This window comes from Syzygium oleosum, unplaced genomic scaffold, assembly GCF_021117445.2.
Source record: "Syzygium oleosum isolate NSW1041296 unplaced genomic scaffold, Sole_v2.1 Sole_v2.11, whole genome shotgun sequence".
NCBI lineage: Eukaryota > Viridiplantae > Streptophyta > Magnoliopsida > Myrtales > Myrtaceae > Syzygium > Syzygium oleosum.
The window spans coordinates 3,546,315-3,567,929 of record NW_026607495.1 but is presented as its reverse complement, the minus strand read 5'-3'; the positions used below and the strand labels follow the sequence as shown (position 1 = coordinate 3,567,929).

Here is a 21,615-nt window from a genome sequence, read left to right as displayed (position 1 = left end):
CTTAAACTGTTCTTGACCTTGATTAGAACACCCCTCAAGCCTCTTCACAGCAATGTATCGTCCATTTTCAAGCTTTCCCTGCAGTAAAATTTTCATTAACAAACAATGTCTTTCTCCATGTAATGACGTAATTCCCATATAAACATCGAATAAACTACCCAATACACTTTTCCGAATCCCCCTTCTCCAAGCTTATTGGCTTTTGAAAAGAAATCTGTGGCAACCCTGATCTTGCTTATTTTGAACTGTAAGCTTTCAGTGGTTTCGACCTTGTCTTTTGCTGAAGACAATGCAGAGCAATCAACATAAGGTCTCCAGAGTCGGAGCCGAAAAAAAGTTAAATTTATCTTTATGTTAGCATGCCATTTGGTCTCTCAGAAACGGAATAGGAACCAAAATTGTGGCGTTGTCCCTCCCACACTATTCAATCCTTATGCTAAGCTTGATCAGAAGTCACTCAATAACTACTCAAATGCAGAACACGAACAACTGATAAATCCACTAACCAGATGAGACCTTCCATGGATCACTTCTTTTCCATCTAATAAAGCAACAGACAGAGACAATAACCATCACGAAGAGAACTGTCAAACCTACCACAGCAATGACAATGTGTAACGACTTCGACATATTACCCGCCAACATCAAGCTATGTGCTTAATCCAATTTGAAATTGAAACTCATCATTGCTAACATTTGAGAATCGAACAATTCTTTTTATAGCACGGACATCCGAAAATTTGGCTCGATTAATCCTCATAGATACATGCAAAACTGACAATTTCACGTATAATATCCCTCGTAGCAGGCGTGGACTCTGGAAGTATAATTGTAATTCATGAATGTTAAATCGCCAGTGATTGTACAATTGAACTAACCACTGGTGACTTGGGCATTTGAAGGTGGAGGAGCAGGAGGGTCGGCCTTGGCAGTTCCAGTCGGCAGTGGCAGAGATGGCGGTGGATTGCTGGGATCGGACTTGAGAAACGGGTACAGTTCCCATTGGAAAAGGGATGATAGCACAATGCCTAAAGGGGAGCTCGAATAATTCCCAGAAGACAATTCTGGAGAGCATGAGATACACGTGAGGAAATAGCGAGACTAAAGAGCAAGAGTGAGAAAGCGCCGCCTCATTGCCGCGCTGCCTCATGCCCAGGCCGCCTCACCGTCATGCTCGCGCCGCCTGCTCACAGCCAGACCTGTGGCAGTGAGTAGCTTGCTGCCGCCGTTGCTCCCGCGCTGATCTCCACCTACCGCCGCTGCTGCCCCCCGCCGCGTTGCTGCATCCAGTCGCTGCATTGCCCGGCTTCGACACCACCACGCTCCCTAATGTTGACGTCGCAGCTTCCGTGACTGAGACCATCGAATCGAGCACTCTCCACCGTGGACGCCCCACATCCAAAGCTCCTCAGCCGAGTCCCAGTCAAGTCCACACTTGGTCTTGCTTTCTTGTTCAGTGGGTCCAACGAAGTCAACAGAATTCATTGGATCCAACTTGAATTATCTGCAGGTTTCTTTGGTCTTGCTGGGAAGTCCGATAAATCTCCTTGCCGGTTGTTGTGATTCCCTCTGATGACGAAGCCATGAAGTAGCGGCTCAGCGCCTAACTCCGCCGAGATCTCCGTGAGCATCCCTCACCATGAGCGTCCACATTGCTAGCTAGCCTTGGCCATGAACCACCATCGAGACGAGCTGCTCGTGATCCATCGCCAGTCCACCCCGTCCCGATCCACGAGTCCGATCCCATGCCATTCAAACTTGGAAAGCAAATATTCGAATTAGGTAAAAAGCTCATATAATTTGATTTTCGTGTATATTGTTTCCTTGTTTGAAATATTGCAATCTTGTGTGAATCTTTGAGTAATATTATCTTATCCATTAAGTTTCTGAATAGCCTTTAAATTAAGAATTATTTCCTAATTTCACAACGTGCATATGATCAACGGTCCGATTTCATGCCTGAAATATGACTCACGATCGCACGGAAAATTGTCAATCCGATCTCCCGCCCGAGATATGATTTGCGATTTTGCGGAAGATTGACTAATCTGATCCTCAAACCCCAAGATATGATTTGTCAATCTATTGTTTCTAAATTTAAATGGATATGGATAATATTTCTTTTGATTTAGTGTCATGTTAATTTGATTGCTATTTCTTTCCTTTTTTTGTTGTTGTTTGAATTGAATTGATTATGTTTCCATAAAAAAAAATCAAAAAAGATTAGTCAATAATTCGAAATCTATTTTTTATATAATATTGCATATTTAGAGTAATTTTCTCATTCCGAATTTAATAAAATACCAAAAATATTTTCTTAGAATAAATTAGATTTTCATTCCTAGGATAGATTGTAGGTTTAAATTAAAGTATTTAATTAATTTCGAATTTCATGAAAAATACAAAACTATCATATGCATGTCATATAGATTAATTGCATCATGCTTTCATGTCATCTTGCCACGTCATTCATACATTGCCATATGTCATTGCTCGCGTGTCATTAGAAATTGCACATCTAGGTTCATTTGTGTCATATTAGAATAGTCCATTTAACCGTCGCTAGAATTAGGACATTTAAATAAATTATATGTCGCATGTCATATTAGACGTTGAATGCATTGCATAAAATTTAGTTTTCATTGAATTGGAGAAAACCCTAAAAAAGGATTTGAGTGAAATTGTGTGTTAATTATAAATCATATTAGGGTTGTTGGTGTGATTTTCTACCTAACATTGCATAAGCTTTCGTTGCTTCGAGGTAAGTTTTCCTCCTTATATTTGCAATTTATTTACTGCTTTGCTTTATTGAGTGTTACATTATTGGTTGCGCATCCGCATGATCACATCGTATGTTAGTAGATAGGTTTAAAATCAATCCAAGCTGCTCGCAAATATTTTTGAAATAAAAGAGAAAAGGTACCGAAAGGGCATTAGAGTAATCTAGTGTAATCAAGTCCCTGAATCCATAATCTCTGGTTCGTAGGAGTAAAGTAATTCTCCCAATACTTTACTTGGATTCCTAATCGATCCACCAAAAAATAGATTAGTGGCGACTTCTGATTGAAATGATCTTGCATGTTAAGAACTTGAACTTACGTCGTGCATTGGTAAGAACTTGGGAGAGCCCGAATTAGACTTAGACTTAATAATCCATTAGCCGAACCCCTAGGTGGTGCACCGCCGGAGGTGAGGTCGCGACATGTATTCAATGTATAAAAGTTAGTTTACTAATATATATATTAGATTAGCTTAGTACATCTACATTTTTCTTTGTCAATGATTAACTTAAAAAGTTTAATGAGTTTAGAGAACCTTCTAACTTGTCAACTAACAACGATTAGAAAGCATTTTAGAGATTTTATCATTACCCTTTTCTTTATAGTTTTTCCACCTCCCTTTGATAATTGTCATTAGGTTGAAAAACTTGTGTTCCAGAAGCGAAGTGTGGACTTTGGTTAACATCAACATTTAATATTAACATCAAATCATTTGCATAGGGCTAATGCTATCCCGACTGCTTAAAAAAATTTATTATATACTTAATCCTTCACGATAAGCAGTCCCCAAAATTGCCTTAGACATAACCTGAGCAAGTCCTTAAAATGCTCTATCTCAGTCCTTATCGAACCTCGAAATCACTGGGAAGTAAAAATTTTAGAGAGTATTTCCTCTTCCTGGATAAGATAAAGATACAGGGCGAGTTAGGCGTGTAAGGTGTGCGAGTACCGACACGTTAAAATAAAGGACGCATTAGTGGAGTTTGCCCTACGGGATGGAAACAGACCACGGAGGTCCTTATAAAACTTCCTTCCTTTGGTGAGGTTACCTCTTAACCGAACACCAAGGATCCAAGAGAAGTCTCTAATAAGTACATAAATTATCGCAATAGTTGATCTTGACTTTCTATGATGACACGTTTATTCAGGCCACTATGATTCTGTATTTACTTTAAACAATTGTTATGAAGGTTAAGATTGTATCATATAACATAGGCTTATAAAGGATGATAGGGTATTGGAGTAGGTAAGGACAATTAGTCAAAGTGCCTTTGCGTGACTAGCCTGAACTGTTTGCTGTGTTTTATATAATCTTTTATTTTTGAAATTTCAAAATATTTATTAAATTTTGGGACAGTGAAAAATGCTTTTTACTTTAAAAACTCCGCAGGAGGGTGATCTTTAGGATGGAAAAATATTTGACTTAAGAGGGATTGACCAAGCGCAATGGAGCTGAGCGGGTAGGGCTAGCTGGGATGGGATAATAGAATATGGTAAACCGAAGCCGATTACAGTCTCTTAAGCAATAATTCAACATAAAATAACCCTGTAGATTTAGAAGTACATGATTTCTCGGTATGATTGCACCGAAAGTTTTGATATTGTAATAGAAGCCGTGTTGACCAGTCGATAAGGTTGACAGAAGAAAAGGAAGAAGTGGCCGCTTTACTTATAAAGAAGGAAAGCGCACGACCGAGAGTAAACAATAGGTGGGGCTCGTACGTCTAATGGATAGGAAAAGAGAAGACGAAGAAAAAGATAAAAGAGAAAAATTCGTTTTGAACACCCAATGAGCCGGATTAATTACGTTTTGCAGCGTCTAGTAAGGATGCAAGCCCCTAGTTCATATGATCATAGTAATTTTCGGAGTTAGGTGATGAATTTTGAACTGCAAAGCTTGATTTAGGAGTTGTTAAACTGTGGAGTTACATGGAAATGACAGTTTAAGGTGTTGGTGAGCCCTAATGCTTGATAGAAAACAATTTTGAAATAAAATTTAATCGGAATGAATTTTTGAAGTTTTGCGCTCAAATTTTGCGTAGTGCACAGTTTTGAATAACCGCTATGGATTAGCGTTTTGTTAGCGCGTAGAAGTTGTTTTGTTAGCGAATAAGCTTAGCTTAGTCAATTTGTAGTTATGATAGGTTTTACTCGGTTTTGGTATTATTTTCCGGTCAATTGATAGGATTTTGAGTTCGTGGGCTTGAAATAACTTTTGAATTTTGGTTTAGATTTTCCTAGGTGAGTGGTGCTTACCTCTTCCATGAATATATACCCATGTCTTGAAAGTGATAGAGATTTGATATATTGTGAGTTATGAAAAGCATGTTTGTTGCATAAAATATGGATCGGCCATTTACTACGTTTTGGTATTTAAGAATGGTTTAAGCAATGTTTTAGGAAAAGTGTGGCGAAATGTTAAATATATAAACTGATTAGTGAACTTGGTTTATGAAATAGATTGAGAAATGGTTTGTGAAATACATTTGAATTATGAAATGGATTCTGGATTTAGTTTGTGGATTATTGAAGGATGATGGTTTGATGCTCATTATCATTGTGAACCTAATTAAGGGTTTCTGGGTATGCATATTGGTTTCAGGATATCATTCTAGGCCGAGTCACCAGTTGATAATAGGTGGGGACCTTGTAGGAGAATATTGGTTGCCTTGTCACGAGGCGTTACGTTGTAACCATGGTTGGATATTGAATACGAGATTAATCAATGGATTGAACCATTTATATTCAGTCATGATATTTGTTGATTAAAGAAATATTTTTAATATGGATATGATCATATTAAAGTGATATAACTCATTTAGATCTTGTATGTGTATTATGTAATGGATTCGAGATAAGTAAGTCATGGTAATGTTTTATAAATGTGCATAGTAATGATCGATCTGCTTAGAAGATATATATACTGCTCAATGAGTTGTGGTTGCTCATCAAGAGCTCTATTGATTCTTATCAGACTAGGAGCACCAAAGCGAAATTTGAGCAATATTATGATCACATAATTTTTATGGGAAAAATACAATCGAGATTAGGTTGAACAGCACAACCGAAATTTTGGAAGGTAAAATATCATTTTTATCGAAAAAATTAATACAAGGATCACCGTAGCAATTGATATTGGTGGATCAAGTTTTCAATATTTAAAATTTAAAATTTAATGCACATGAGATAGTTTAAAAGTTTTAAACATATAAAAATTGATATCTTAAATCATGAAAAACTTGAGTAAAAAATAATAGTTAAAAAAATTATGAAAACTATTGTATATGATGCGTACGTTTCACTGAAACTTTCATAATAAAGGAAAATATTTACCATATAATTCATTTTTAAGGAAAATGATTAGTTTTCTTTTGTTTGATGGTTTAGATAAAGTGATTTCCTTTTTATTAAAATAATAAACTTGTTGTTTTCAGTCCTTGAAAAACGTTTTCTAGTAGATCGATTATTTTTATCATTCAAATACCGGAAAGTCAGAAAACAAATTCCCAAAAATAGTTTTCCTTCGAACAAACGGACCCATAGTGTTAGATTCTACGGAAAGTTCAAATAACACCACTAGTAGAATGAGACTTTGTATTGCGATACTTTTCTACATTGTGATTAAGCATCACGGTAAACACAATCTGTTACGTGACAATGTCACCGAGGGAGATCAAAAAGGCAAAAGCGGTTAAGCAACTAGGCAAGAGCAAGGGTAACCTGACAAAAAGATTGACAAGAGTACAAAAGCAAATTTAAAATATAGTAAATGAATAATATTTTCTAAATTATTCATTTTTTACAAAAACAAACGAAGCCAAAAAATGAAGGAAAAAGGCAAAAGAATCAGTGTTCTTTTGTGGTTGAAAAATCTTCAATTCAGCAATTAAATAATGTAATCGGGGGATTTGGTTCACACTTGGTTGAAAATATTTGCCGTGGTTATAGAAGCTTTTATACCTACACCTAGTTACCTATCCGTTAATCATGGAATTAGAGGACTTTCATGGTCGGACAAACCTTACAATGTGAGAAAATGAGGTTTCTTCTTTTCCTATTTATTAATTTATTTTTTTGCATTGGCGAGTAATTAAAGATCGATTTTTTATTACAGCTTTGTTTATAGGAGGAGCTGGCAAGAATGTAAGATCGCCAATTCGATTTGAGATTTTACCGTTTCCATCGCATTGAGACTATACCGTGAGTAAAGCGAAACAAAAGGACAAATATAGAATAAAAAAGAAAGGATTAATATCACCAAAAATTTCAAATTAGTACATTTGTGATAAATTTATCTGAAACTAATTTTTGAATTACCAAAAACCCAAAACTAGTACAACTGTAACAAATTTACTCGAAACTAATTTTTGAGTTGCCAAAAAGCCAAAACTGATAATTGTGACAAATTTACTCCAAACTAATATGGATATTCAAGTGAAATTACCATGTCAATTGAGTTATTACCAGGTGTCATCCAGCTCAGCATTTTCACAGTAAAATTGGCTGAAATGATTGTATTGATAAATTGTCAAAAGATTTTTGACTTTTTTGGTAATTATCCTAGTGAATCGTACATGCCAGATCGTGAGAGGCATGCTCGACAAGACTGTGGTGCAACAAATATGCAATAAAGATCAATACAGTGAAGGTGTTGATTGTTGTTATTGTTAGGGACGAGCATCGGTCCAAGGTCGACCTTGGACCAATCCAACCTGGCCAATCCCGGTTCAGGTCCAATTCTTAAGGGGATTGGCCTAGTCCAACCCAAACCAACCCTAGTCCTCCCTCTTCTTTCTTTTGCCATTCAAAATAAAAATCCTATTGCCTCTCTTCGCTCGCCTCATGAACGTAGCTTAATTGGTGATATCGCTCACCTCTCTTGGCCCACCTCACAAACGCAACTTGCTCACCTTTCTTCCCTCGCCCCATGAACGTAGCTTAGCTGGTGAGTTCTTGGTCTATGATTGATTTGAGAGCTTAAAGCTCGTGTAAGTTCTCGATTTTTGTTGGGTATTTATTTTTCCACTTTCACTATTTGTGCTTGATTTGAGAGCTTCAAGCTAATGTGATTTCCTAGTTTGTGTTGGGTAGTTATATTTCCCCTTTCGCTTCCTGGTTTGTGCTTGTTCTAAGAACTTTAAGCTAGTTGGAAAATCCCTATGATAATGCTTCCCGATCTATTGGTGTTTACAGTCTGGTTACTCAATATCTCATCATTGATGTATATGTAATTTGAAAGAGTATATTTGTTCTTTTAAGGAATACAAAAAATGAAACAAAAAAAGCTCTACTTGGTCCCAGGTTAACCTTGGAATCGAACTAGACCCATAGGGTTGGTTCAGTCCACAGTCCCAGGTTTAATAGGGTCAGTCTTCCATTTCACAAATTGGGGACCAACACTATGTGAGTTGATCCATGAGTTAGGTGCTACAGGACCATGCTTATCCCTAATTGTTGTGTGTGCGGACTTCTCCGAGATTTATGTATCAATACAGCCGATTCTAGATGACTACTACAGCCATGACAGCGTCTTCAGTTATGACTGTTACGGCCACGCGGCTTGCAATGGAGACCATCTGGATTACAACGTACTACCTACATGGAACATGCTCGTGACAAGTTGCTTTCGAAATGTTAATGGAATTGGGGCCTAATGTCAACTTAAAGATTGCAAATGAGATATGAGGCGATGACTATTACATTATGGATCTATGTTGTATGTTTATTGCCATTTACAATGTTTGCTTCCACCAATGTGATAGTCGTAATTGGTGTTATAGTTTGGCTTTAATGGCTCTTTCCAATATGCCCCTTGCTCTTTTCTTACTCCCACTTTGCCGATGTTGGATGATATTAATTAAACGTAAAAAATTAGATGTCAATCCAACTAGAAATAGCTTGCTCCTTTAATACAAAGAGAAACCGCAATACTACCAGTTTATTAGTGATAACAAGCGCACTCATCAAACAGGTGATGTAAAACTAAATAGTACTTCTGGACACAACATCCACATAATTTGCTCGAGAAGCAAATGAAATCATGCCGTGAATAGATTTTCATGTGCTTCATCGAGGGTAGACTTCAGTGATTGCCACTCCATCGACCGACAGAGGCACAGAGCTGCTGGTAATTGGATAATGTCCCTGGACATTCCCTATGATGTTATTCGGCAGTTCCGTTTGAAGGAAAAAGGCGGGTTCTCGTGGCACTGGCAGATTAAGAGTTTGGCCACTCAGCGCAAGAACTATGTCCGCCATAGTCGGTCTATCAGCGGGATCTTCCTGAACGCATAGGAAGCCGATATGTATGCATCTGAGCACTTGGCTTCTAGAATAAGATTCTTCCAATGCCGGGTCCATTATTTCCAAAGGTGCATCGTCTCTCCAATGTTTCCAAGCCTAGAGCAGCTCAATTGGACACAACAAGTGAACTGGAGAACAACATCGTTGATTGAGAGCACAAAGAACGATTAAATCATACAAAAAACTCACATAGCTCACGAGACCTTCGCCTCCATCAGAATGGTAGTAGTGGTTATTCCTCTTGCCGCAAATTATCTCGAGGAGGAGGACACCGAAGCTGTAAACATCCGACTTTTGAGAGAATTGTCCATGCATCGCATATTCCGGGGACATGTAACCACTGAAAACCACCACCAGAACCATAAATGTTGGGATGCCTAATGTCTATACTAATCCCATTATCAATTCTTAACCAGAAGCTACCTTACAGTAAACTTTGAAGAATGCAATACTTACTAGGTTCCTACGATTCTTTTAGTACTTGCATTACTTTGATTGACTCCAAAAATCCTCGCCATGCCAAAATCCGAAATCTTTGGGCTCATTTCTTTGTCCAGCAAGACGTTGCTAGCTTTTAAATCCCGGTGAATGACTCGAAGCCGAGAATCTTCATGAAGATAGAGCATCCCTCGAGCGATGCCCGATATTATCTTGTAACGCTTTGGCCAATCCAATTGTTTGCTTTTCTTGGGGTCTGTAGTGATTTAAACGACAGTATCATCTAGGAAGTCTATTAGTTAGATTAAAAATGTTATATATGATCGAGTAAACGAGTATACAATTATTCGCTCACTCGTCTATATCTCGTCTATATTGTACATTAACCAAGGAGATGAACTTAGTGCCAGTGAAGTGGAACAAACCAAACACGAAGTAGTCGAGACTTTTGTTAGGGACAAACTCATATACGAGTAGCTTTTCCCCTCCTTCCAAGCAAAATCCGAGCAATCTCACTAAATTCCGGTGTTGAAGCTTCGCCACCAACACAATCTCGTTCTTAAATTCTGCCCCACCTTGTCCTGAACTTTGGGATAGCCTCTTCACAGCTATATCTTGTCCATGGGGAAGCCTACCCTGAAAAAATTTGTGAAAGTTGACAAGATCTTTCACTCTTCACTTTCTTTTTTTAATTTTGGGATAATAACTTTCTGAACTTTTAACTGATGTGCAATATTATCTTTTGAACCATGTTTTGATTCAATTCCCAAAGATTTAAAATTGTTCGGTCACGTTGTCATGCTATTATAACATCCACACAATAGTGCCATGGACACTAGTTACGATCATAAGTAGCCATTGACCACCAGTCATTCTTATGGCTAGAGAGAAAAATTTAGAAACTTTATTATGAAGATTCTTAAGAAAAAGGGATGAAATAGACCATTTGACGTCCATTGCGATGTAAGTGAGCTGAAAGTTCAAGACATGGGATTGGTTCAGCAATGGTTAATGTTAGAATATTTAATTATCAAACCCCAAATTCATCTAATAACTTGAGATTTTGGAACATTTTTAATTTCACAAAATCTCACATGGCATCAGAGCAATTGATCCTAAATTCAAATCTTTCCAAATCCCCGTTTGTCTCCTTAATAAAATATTTTCACGCTTGTGAAGAGAGTGATAAAATATTTAAATATTAAACCATGCTTTTATATAAAAGTTTAAGCATTTAGAACAGTTGACGATGACCTCACAAAATATCATTTAATTGTCAAATTACATCAGTAAAAGTACACTGCATCTAGCCCTTTTTAGAAAAAAAGGCACTTTTGAAAAATTACAGGTACCTCACTGAACCAAAATAAAGTTCAAGGAGGATATTATATGTCATCTTTTCAATTCCAAATCCAAACCGAGCATCAAGCGATTTCAAAAGAATTTAATGATCACTTACGTACCTGGTAAACCTCCCCGAATCCACCTTCGCCAAGCTTGTTTTCTTGAGAAAAATTGTTCGTTGCTGAAAGTAAAGTATCCAAATCGAATTGCAAGGACCTCAAGGATGCGATCTCGCTTACACCTTCATGAGTGAACAACAAAGTTGTTTAGACTTGTACTTGTTTGTCATGTCTTACTGTCATAGCTTCACAATCTTTAAGTTTCTCAAATGAAAGTTTCAATCTTTTGTTTTTGTTTTTTCTATTTTTTTTCCCTGAAAAACGACAGTCTTACCACATTCTTCTTGTGCCGCTTCATTTTTCTTCTGTGCTCGCCCCCTCCGAAGGCAACGACACCCAATGAAGAGAAGCATTACAAAAACGGCGACTGAAACGATAGTTGCAGTCAAGGTACCTGATCAGATAATGGTCTTTCTCAGCATATCTAAAAGCATCAGTTGATTGCAATCATAAAAGAGTGGATGCCCAGATTCCAAGTAGCGATCAACACGATTTCCAAAACATAAAGGCATTTTTTTTAACAAAACCCATTAGCTGTTACTCTACTCACATAAATCCATGAAGGTTTACATAAACTTTTGACCCTCACACTTAAAATTCCATTTAGGTTCTCACACTTTTGGCCTTGCAACGCATAAATTGCCCGTATTAACACATAAACATAGGACGATTCTACTATTGCGTGTAAGAAAGGACTTTTCATCTGTAGATGTAGATTTCTAAAAGAGTTGGTAAGTATCAAAAAATTGTTGGGGCAAAAGGAATCTACCGGTCACCTAATCTTCCGATGACTTATTGATAGCTTACTGACATTATTATGAAAATTATCAACTATTTTTCATAGGTTGCGATTTGTTTATCCCATTGTAACTTTGTATTCTCTTGTCTAGTGGAGTGCAAGTGTCGAACTAAGAGTAGTTCAGGAGTAAATACACGTGGTACAATAGGCGGATGCAATATTTTATCCTTTGTCCACTGTTGAGAAATTGACACATGCCATATTGGAACGAAACAAGAATGTTGGACATTTCTATGATAAATTTCAAAATTAGGGATAAAGATTAAAACTACTCACAATTCAGGCTTTTTTTTTATAATGAAATTAACTCAAAACCTAGTAAGTACGAAATCTATAGTGTAATTTTAAGAACTAAAATTCAAAATGCTAGCTACTCTAGAATTTTCGCCAAAAGAAAAAAGAAAAAAAGAAGGGAACTCAATAGTCTCGGTCAGAGCAAGCTATGTTACTTTTTCCACGAGCTTAAACGCAACGTACCTTTGTCGATATTTCCACCAGGAGCCGGCGAAGCCGCTGGAGGTGGTGGAGAAGACGACAACGGGGTGTGGCTTGAGTCCACAAACGGGTAGAAATCCCATCGGAAAATACAGCTTGGATTATAAACACCGCTGGCTATCCTTCCGCGGCAACACTTATCATAATAATCAATGGTTTCGTCCAAGCAAGTCCTGCAATTGTTTGCCGACAAGTCAGGACTACACTGTAACAACGAGTAGATCGTACGGTTGTCCGGCAAGTTGGCCTGCCCCGTTGCGAACTTGAGCTTCGAAGTGCTGTCCACTGCTTTGTTCACCACTCCTAATGTCAAGTTCCACCATATCGCTGGGCTCATGGTGATGTTGTCGATGTTATCAACCAAAAGGGTGGGATCCGTTTGCAGTATGCCATAGATCGGAGTGTCCGAGTATCGGATAAAGCATGGATCGCCATCGGTTCCCCAGGAGAAGGCCGCCTTCTGGTTAGGGCACTTCTCGACCAAATCATCGGCCACTGAGGTCACACATTTCTCGCAGATATTTGTCAACGTATTGCCACGGCAGAAAGTGAGAGCGTAGATGGTGTTTGGGTCTTGGCCCGTGCTCGTGAAGTAGAACCCATCGTGTGCAGACACGTTGTTGGAGAGATAGCTGAGGATGGTCTCGCGGTTCTTTGCATAGGCGCTGTTCGGCGTGAAGTTTCCTATGGTGTCGTAGCAGAATGCTGCATGATGTGCGGAGGTTCGGATCAGAACAGTCAGAAAAATGAGGAAAGAAAGGGTGGATGATGAGTGAGTCATGTTACGGTTCGGTGTTTTTGGTGCTTTGAATGGTTTTGCCTGAAGCAGAGTCGGAGTTGTCAGACTAAATATTTCAGAGGTTATGGTTCGTGTTTATGTAGGAGAATTCAAAAATTGTCCAAAAAGTCTAAAGTTATTGTACTTTTGCCAATTCAGTTCTAAACCTTTTAATTTTGCCAATTGAATTCTAAACATTTTCACGTTTTGGCAATTGAGTCTATCCGGCCAATTTTAACTTGAAATTGCTGAGGTGGATGCCAGTAGTGCCATGTAGGATGACTAGCACTGACGTGGATGAATTTTTATATTTTTTTGAATTTTTGAATTATTTTTTCTTCTTTTTTTTCTTTCTTTTCTTTTTCTTCTTCCAACTCCGGCGAGGGTCGCTGGCCACAGGCAAGGGACGACAACCCTTGCCGGACATGGAAGATGAAAAAGAAGAAGAAAAAAAGAAAAAAAGAAAATAAATAATTTGAAAAATATTTATATATTATTAAAAATGTCCATGTTAGTGCCGATCATGCCATGTAGAACGGCCAGCATCCACGTCAGCGATTTCCCGCTAAATTGGCCGGACGAACTCAATTGAAAAAATGTGAAAATGTTTAGGACTTAATTGGCAAAAGTGCAATAGTTTTGGGACTTTTTGGATAATTTTCCTATAGTGGATAAGGTGAAGAAAAGAATACAAAGAAGAGAGATAAGTACTACTATATGTCGACAAGTAAAAACGCTTAAACAGAGAGCGAGATTTATTAAAAATTAGTTTACAAAATTGATTTATTAAGAGATATATTTGATTGTGAGTCATCCTTTATTTAAAAATTAATGATCGGCCCAATATATCATTTACTAAAGTTAAAACCTTAAACCAAGTAGATAGATTTACTAAGTCGAAACCTTAAACCAAGTAGCTAGATTTACTAAAGTCGGTTCACATTGATATTACTAAGAGATGAGTTAGATTGTCAGTGATCCTTGACATAATTGGGTCATATTTAAAAGTCAATAACAGCTTGACATATCATCTAATAAACTAATAATAGAAATCTGTTTTAATGACTTCGGTAATTTTTAGATTAAAAACTGTGAGTTTGGCATTATCAAAGTGAATTTTTTTGTCGTTTAAAAAAGAAAATCTTAAAAATAGAAGAAACATTAAGGATTAAAAGGAGTGGCATAGAGTTGGGGAAAGCCAACTCCGTCATGTTGCGTTGATTGTCACTTGACTCGGTCAAGATTTGGATGCAAGTAATAAGTTGATTATTTCGCATCAGCCGCCAATGCTGTCTAACAGAACCTGCAGTAATGGTTTCGATGTTAACGTTGATTATTTCGCATCACCCGCCAATGCCGTCTAACATAACCTGCAATAATGGTTCCAATGTTAACGTTGATTATTTCGCATCAACTTGCTTAACTGTCACATCACATAATGTGTTTAGGTGTATGAACTTGTATGGATAATCATCTCCCGATGCCAATGGAAATACTAGTGACATCGATCGAGTTGAGGGTGTGAACTAATTCGTTCGGCTCGGAAAAGGACGTAATGTGGAATTGCTATCGATGTTGCTATGTTGTGCGGGTAGTAGTCACATCTCAATACAAGTGCGAGTCTCATCCCCCAATTTATAGTAGTCTGCGTCTTCCGTCGCTAACATGAGTAACATCAGTTCCTTTTCCCATTGACTTGACTTCGAGATGGCGCATTGGTGGGAGTATTGCATCCGCGGGTAAGTTGCTTGTCCAGGGTTTCATTGTGTGGTGTATGTTCCTCGGTTTTATTGTTTAAGTGATTTTCTCGTTTTCAAGAATTATTAATAGCAATTCCCATAAATTATATGTGTCGCTTGATGTAACTTGCTTATTTCGCCTTGAACTCCAAAGGAGAAGAGTATTTCTAAGAGAGAATAATCTCGCTTTGGTAGGAGTATTTGATAGGAAAGAAGGGATCTAAATAATTATGAGAGAAAAGAACCGAAGTAATTTAAAGGGATTGAGTTAACATGTTGTTTGAATGCCAGCGAGGGAAAAGAAAAGAAAAGAAAAGAATGTATTATGACATAAGAACATTTGTTATGTATGTAGAAATAGATGTAAAACTAGGGTATCAGTGAGAAAAAAGAATAAGTTTAATAGATTTAGAAATAGTTTGATAGATGCAGAAATAGAGTGATAATATCAAGTGTAAACTGATTCTATCAAATAAATAATAAAATAAGCAAAGAGATAGAAAACGATGCACACAGATCGTTATAGTGTTTTGGCTTAAATCAAATTTACGCCCACTCTTCCAGACTTAACACCACCAATAGGCTAAAATCCACTAGTGATTGTGTGGGCAGTAACAATGAAGCATGTGTTGCTTTTATCAGAAGATACAAGCACCGCTTGCACTTGTACACTTCTCGAAACATAGATTACAGTCATTGTCGCGACCTCCCCGAACCGGCCCCGCCGCCTAAGGTGGTTTGGCTAATGGATTACTAGGTTAAACCTAGCTCGAGCTCTCCCAAGCCCATACCAATTCGCGACTTGAGTTTAAGTTGTTAACATGCAAATCGATTTCATCTAGGAGTCGCCACTAATCGATTTTTGGTGGGTCGATTAGACACCCAAGTAAAGCACGGGAGAAATGCTTTACTTCTACGAACCAGAGATTCAATGGGTACGGGGACTTGATTACACTAATTGACTAATTAGTGCCCTTTCGATACCTAATCTTGTTCAATTCACCACCTAACGTGTTCACACTAATTGGGAGTCTCAAAATTCCATTCCTAATTGAGCTAAGGGAAGCAACAATTAAAATCTAAACCTAACATGCGTAATCGACCACATGCGAAGTTAAGTTAAATACACAATTCAAAGTGCATGAATCGATCAATATGAAATAAAAAAATGACATTAGTCATGCAAAAAGGGCAGGAAAAGCCAATCCCAAAGCCTAAATAACATTTTTCAATTTTCGAAATTTTTTTTTTTTAATTAACACCATCAATTTTCGAAAATTTTGCTCGGGGGCACCATTTGATGGCTGATTCTTGTTCGTGTACATCCATGCCTTGAAGGATCATTTCGCGAACCACCGATAATCATCTCCACGCTGGATTAAATGCCGAGAAGCTATTTGAAGGCGTAAAAATTGCAACTACTAATGCTCAGCAATTCCAAATGGATCATAGCTCATTCCTCTTCTTGTCTTTTGACAATATTGTTTGGATAGTCCGCATCCATATATGTGGACCCGTCAAAGAGCTTCCCATGAGTTATAGATGCCACCAACCCAGGAAGTAGCCTTGGTGCCGAGGAATCTTCGTACATTTCTTCTTTTGAGAAGGTTGTCAAATTGATATGAGATTCTCCAAGATGAGAAATTTTTTGTGGACTCTGCTCTAAGAACAATAGGGATTACTTGAAGCACAAATTTTAAGAGCATTTCTTCATCCACGTTGACGATTGAAGAAAGAAGTGGATTCACAAATGTGACCCTAAGGTCAAATTTCAAATTTAGGAATGTTCAGATGTCATCCCTCCTCGGTCTCATTTCCCGAAAATGGTGACGCGTAAAGGCTTAGTGGATTCTTGAAATGGAGCTCTTTATGAACACTAGGGTATCATCGTCTATGCCAAGAGCCGCAAGTCCTTCCATCCTTCATCAGTGGGAGACTAGCCTTTTCCATATTGCTTCAAGGTAAGCATGAGAGATCATGATGATCTCTTACCATTAGTCAAATTTGCAATCTCCGTTTTTTAAGCTTCCAACCATTGGCTCGAATTCTGGAAATATAATCAAGTAAAGCTGGTCTTCACTTGTGTCGGGATCCCTATTAGGCACAATGTCATGGTGCGTATCATACCTTCACGCCTGAGAAGTCTTCTTCTAATGTCCACGATTGCTAGTAGCGAAAGGTTTCCCCGGTTTACAATGTCCAGAGAGACCTCAACAATGAAAATTATTCCTCCAATCTCGTGGTTCTTTGCAACAAAATGAGAAACTTTCTAATGAAACCATCGTGGAATCTCACTCCCAGCGATATTCAAGTTGTCCAAATGCTTTGGAGCAACCTTTTCAATTCTTCTCTTCACTACTAGGATGCATGCCTTGCAACCAACCAAGAATAAAATGCCTTAGACGCTTCATGGAGACCAGGGACATCAACTAAATTGCTACAATTAGTAAAGTCCAGCTCCATCTAAACCATCCACATTTGTCAAGTTGTACATGCGCTCCAACGCATTACAGTTCACCATATTTGATTCAAGCAAGCTCACGAGAGTGTGGAGGCAGATACAATGAGATAAATTGAGTTTTTTTTTTTTTTTAGAAGTACAAGGCTCCCTCAGACTGGATGGAAAGCTGGAAAAATCGTTACGACCCAAATCCAAATCCTGCAAGGAGGCAGTCCTTTCAAAATTATCGGGGATTCTTCCCAAAAATCCCCAAGCATGAGCACCCATTTCCTAAAGCCTTAGTTGCTTTGAATCCAGAAGTTGCCTCTATTCCAGTTTAAAATCTCAAGGATGCGAGCAGACTTCATCATGCAAATGTATGCATGAATCAAACGCCAATCCAATGTGTGTTCCAAGAGATTACTTATGGAGTTTGAGAAGACGGGCAGTATACTTTGAAACTTCAAGAAATTATGTCTTCTAGACCTGCCAATTTGTACTCTCTATGACGCAATTCCTTCGACGCTCATGCCTTGCTGCATGCGCCTCGAGTTCAAAGGGCCCACACTTTGGTTTTGTAGGGAAAGTGAATGCCAATCTCGAACAACCCTTTCATTTTACCTGTTTTCATAAAAAAATGGAAAACAAGTCAATTGCTGCATGAGAAGTTCTTATTGGAACGACGACATTTTACCATCCCAGAATGTTTCTCCCAAGTCTCCGTGGAAATTCAATCCATATGGGTGGATTGCAGCATCTCCAATTGGACCCAAGGCAAAAAGCTACTTATGACCTTGAATTTGAGTTGCATGATTTACAAAAACATTCAATTGGGTTCACAATCAATGTCCAAAACGCGAAACATGATTCCTACTAAGAATAAAGACGATGACAAAGTACAAAAAACTCTTGCATAGAAGAGTGCAAATCTCGTCCTAGCTTCTAAGTCCACTTCTTGGCGTGATCGAGCGAGAAGATTCCAAAGAAGGCCGTTGCGTATAACCTTCAAAAGGAAGACAATGTTAGTACGTGAATGGAAAAAGTGATCTCTCAATGAAGCCGCCTCTTATAACGAAAGCAAAGCGACGATACGTGCCCCATGATCCCTATTTGCGAGGATTTGGTATTTCGCCAAGGTTTCGTAGTAAAAGGAGACATTATTAAAAGATCAAATCGTGGCTATCAATCGAATGCCCATTCTATTCCAAAAGTTTAATGTGCAAGATGTGGCATCAATTGTGAAAAACTGATTTGTGATTTCGGATTTTTGGAAAGACGAGACAATTCTTGTTTTAAGAAAAATACATAAAATGTGATTTGAATTCCAATTCCGGAATGTGAACAAGAAATAATTTGTTGAAAATGTGATTTCAATTTTATGCCCCAAAATATAATCTTGACTTGGAAGAAATTCTATACAAACTGTGATTTTAAACCCATCATTGAAAATTTAGACAGGATCATCTGTTTTGTAGGGCCAAATCAGAGATGTTTGAGATTCATGCTCCAGGCTCACTGTCAAGAGTGATTGCCCGAAATTTTCAATTATGAGCTTAGATCACCTAGGGCATTCGCTTGATTTCCACGAATTTCAAAAATGAAAGTTTTAACCAAAAGTGAACAAGTAAAGAGAGAAATCATACTTACAGTGGATGACAAACTTTCAATCACATAAACATGCGAATGTAACGTGCAGCTCGACTTCTACTCTAGATGGCTTAACAAATTGGAGTTACGAGGGTGGGATGACTAGTCGCGGCCTCACGCACTAAGCCAAGTCCTCGTAACTCCGGCTCGGTCAAGAATGATACCCCGATGCGACGCGGCCTCGCGGGCAAAGGTAAGGATTCTTGACACCAAGAAAGAAGCTTTCGGGATTGAGTTGGACAACCTCTACTACGCGGCCTCGCGGTCGAAGTCGTATCCAACTCAATACCATCCTAAACATTCCTAGTGCAGCCCAGGTCCGGCAGCATGGTTGTGTGTGCAACAGTGTAGTGCTAAAACATTTAAAGCATGCACAACAGTTTATAAGCAAACAATGCTTCAAGCATCCGAAAAAATAACCATTCATTCCCCAAATCCCAAACCTGCAAAATAAGGGGTCAATGGCAAGAACATTCACGTTAGGGATGTATTTGAACAAGATAAATGGCCTAAGTCCTCTAAAAAGTCCCCAGCGGAGTCGCCAAGCTTTCGCGACCTCCCCGAACCGGCCCCGCCGCCTAAGGTGGTTTGGCTAATGGATTACTAGGTTAAACCTAGCTCGAGCTCTCCCAAGCCCATACCAATTCGCGACTTGAGTTTAAGTTGTTAACATGCAAATCGATTTCATCTAGGAGTCGCCACTAATCGATTTTTGGTGGGTCGATTAGACACCCAAGTAAAGCATGGGAGAAATGCTTTACTTCTACGAACCAGAGATTCAATGGGTACGGGGACTTGATTACACTAATTGACTAATTAGTGCCCTTTCGATACCTAATCTTGTTCAATTCACCACCTAACGTGTTCACACTAATTGGGAGTCTCAAAATTCCATTCCTAATTGAGCTAAGGGAAGCAACAATTAAAATCTAAACCTAACATGCGTAATCGACCACATGCGAAGTTAAGTTAAATACACAATTCAAAGTGCATGAATCGATCAATATGAAATAAAAAAATGACATTAGTCATGCAAAAAGGGCAGGAAAAGCCAATCCCAAAGCCTAAATAACATTTTTCAATTTTCGAAAATTTTTTTTTAATTATTTTTAAAAAAAAATTTAAATTTTTTTTTAAATTAATTTTTTAAAAATATTTTTTATGTTAAAATAATAATATAATATTAAATAATATAAAAACGGACCCGGGTCGGATCTCCACATCCGACCCGAGTCGAAGCCAACCCGGGCGCGCCGGCCCGGGTCCACTGCGAGGGCCTAAATAAAACAAAAGAGAAAGAAAAGGTCTAAGCCCAGCCCACTATGACTAAATGATTAAATAAACCTTCAGCCCAAATTAACCATTCGGCCCATCCGCAAAAAATGGCCCAAGACCCTAAAAAAAACTATTCTAACTAAACTAAAAAAAGAAAAGCCCAAAATCTAATAAACCCTAAAGCCCAACACCCACAAAAACCCTACCCGGTTGTGACCCACGAACCCGACCCGGTCACCGGCCGCCGACCCGACTCGACGAAACCCTACCCGGTGCGCCCGACTCGCCTGACCCGGCTCGAGGCCACCTTCGCACGTGTCGCCCAGTCGCGCCGGCCACGCGGCGCGAACGCCGGCCGGTTGGAACGCCGGCGCCTCCGAGCCTCGGCCTTCATGGCCGAGGTCACGCTCGACCAACGCCCACCGCCGCGTCCGTTGCCACCGCCCGGCGTGACTCGCTTTCGCCGGCCAGTCGAGACGCCGGCTCCCTCCAAGACCCAGCCTCTGTGGCTGGGATTTCCGGTCCGGCGGCCGAGCCAGTGCTCGGCCGTCGTTCGACCTGCCCCGACCTCCGCGGTCGAGGCTTTCTACCGTGCGACCGAGCCCTTGCTCGGCCGTGCCTCGACTCACGTTCACGTCGCTGCCCCAACGAGGGTCCGAGCGGCTGTGAACCAGCCAGATCCCGACAAGGGACTGGCTGTTCGCTCCCTTCCGTGTCCACGCTCGGACCGCCGTGGCGACCGGCAACACGCCGGGACCGACCGACGCCCCCAAAACCGCAGCGCAACAAAGCCAGATTCAAAAGTTGGTTCGGGCATACCATCAAACACACTGCGGGCATCGACGAAAATGAGGGATTTAAGCTCAATCGAGGTTCAAACACGTCCGAAATTCACACACAACAAACCCAGGCAAGGAGGACCAAGCTCGAGGTGTCACTGGCCGGAACTCGCGCGAGCCGGACGGCCGCGAGCTCCGGCCAATGAACCCGAGAACAGAAGCAAAAACAGGGGAGGGGGTGCCGTTGCGACGCTCCCTATTCGGCTTGGGGGGCGGCGAACGACGGCGAACTTGATGGATCGGACTACGTCCGGTCGCCTTGCACTCCCCCAAGCCGGAATCCTCGGGAAATTACCCCGAATCAAACCGAACAAGAAAACCCGACGAAGCTCGGAGCCGGGACCTACCGCGAGAATCGTCGGAGCTTCGCCGGCCGCGGTTGAGGCGCGACGGTCGTCGACGGGAGCCCGCTCGGCCTCGAATTTCTCTCGCCAACACTCTCGGCCTCCCTCTCTCCCTCGGATCTCTCCCCCGGTTTCTGTTCTCTCTCCACCCCCTTAATCTTGAGATCTCCCTCTCGGCTTTAAGGTCGGCCGGCAGGCGCGCATGGCCCCTGCCACCGCCAGCCCGCGCTGCCGGCCTGGCCCCGACCCGCGGATCACGCTGGGTGATCGCCTAC

At 39.8% G+C, this 21,615-nt stretch overlaps 2 pseudogenes; both read right to left on the bottom strand.

Annotated features, from left to right (window-relative positions):
• Positions 1-8,651: 8,651 nt before the first annotated feature.
• LOC115673778 (cysteine-rich receptor-like protein kinase 34) lies at positions 8,652-13,163 on the bottom strand (annotated as a pseudogene).
• A 3,626-nt stretch (positions 13,164-16,789) lies between these two features.
• On the bottom strand, positions 16,790-17,523 carry LOC115666668 (uncharacterized; annotated as a pseudogene).
• Positions 17,524-21,615: the final 4,092 nt, after the last annotated feature.